The sequence below is a fragment of the Neovison vison genome, chromosome X (genome assembly GCF_020171115.1).
Source record: "Neovison vison isolate M4711 chromosome X, ASM_NN_V1, whole genome shotgun sequence".
Classification (NCBI taxonomy): domain Eukaryota; kingdom Metazoa; phylum Chordata; class Mammalia; order Carnivora; family Mustelidae; genus Neogale; species Neogale vison.
In genome coordinates this window covers 10,082,998-10,084,260 of record NC_058105.1, presented here as the reverse complement: position 1 = coordinate 10,084,260, position 1,263 = coordinate 10,082,998, and the positions used below count along the sequence as shown (strand labels likewise).

At 47.7% G+C, this 1,263-nt stretch overlaps 1 pseudogene; it reads left to right on the top strand.

Annotated features, from left to right (window-relative positions):
• Positions 1-539: 539 nt before the first annotated feature.
• Positions 540-1,033, top strand: LOC122897160 (annotated as a pseudogene).
• Positions 1,034-1,263: the final 230 nt, after the last annotated feature.

Below are 1,263 nucleotides of genomic sequence, written 5' to 3'. Positions count from 1 at the left end.
TATGAAGTTTAGAGTTTATTTGAAGGCAACTGGAAGTCATCGACAAATTTTAACAAACCAAACTTGAGATGTCTGCTTTATCAACCTTTGCTTTATAAAGACAATTCTTGAGGGAGGGGCGCCGGGGTGGCCCAGCTGGTTAAGCAACTGACTCTTCGTTTAGGCTCAGATCATGATCTCAGGGTCATGAGAGTGAGCCCCACATTGGGGAGCCTGCTTAAGATTTTCTTTCTCTCTCCCTCTCCCTCCTCCACTATAAATAAGTTTTTTTTTTTTAATTTTATTTATTTATTTGAGAGAGAGAGAGCAGGGGCAGAGGGAGTGGGAGAGGGAGAAGTAACCCGCTACTGAGCAGGAAGCCCAATGTGGGGCTCGATCCCAGGACCAGGACGATGACCTGAGCCAAAGGCGGACACCCAACCAAAGGAGCCACCCAGGTGCTCCAATAAAGAAGTCTTAAAAAATAAAAAATAAATAAAAAAAATAAAATAAACAGGACTTCCTTTCCAGCCCCAGCCATAGCAGCCACCAAGACGTTGATGCCCAAGAAGAACCAAATTGCCATTTATAAACTCCTTTTCAAGGAGGGAGTGATGGTGGCCAAGAAGGATGTCCGCATGTGCAAATGCCCTGAGCGGGCAGACAAGAATGTGCCCAACCTTCACGTCATGAAGGCCACACCATTTCTCAAATCATGAGTCTACAGAAAGCAAAGAAAGTTTGCCTGGAGACATTTCTACTGGTAACTTACCGAAGACGATAGCCAGTATCTCCCGTGACTGCTTCCATCTGCCCCCCGGGACTGTGCCCGCCGCTCTGCGCCGCAGCCGCCCCAAGACTGGCAGACCATGGCCCAAAGGTCTGGAGGTAGAGCAGCCTGCAAGACTCACACAAGTGGAAGCTGACAGACCCCTAGATACAAAGCACTGTGCCCCCTGGTGCGGACAAGAAAGCCGAGGCCAGGGCTGGGTCAGTAACTGAGCTCCAGTTTAGAGGCGGATCGGGTTGTGGATGAGGTCAGCCACCTCAGTGAAGTTGGGGATTGTTTTGTGTTGAATAAATTTGTAGCCAGGAAAAAAAAAAATTAAAAACAAAAACCAGCATAAGGATCGATCTGAGGATATAGGAGAATGAAGAAAGGGATGCTGGTTAGTCCAAAAGGGAGATCTGTTTGAGGGAAGCTAGTGGATCTGTGAATAGAAACGAAGGGGGTAGCTGGGACTGACATGAAAGAAATCCCAAAGGCAGGACCAATGTGGGATT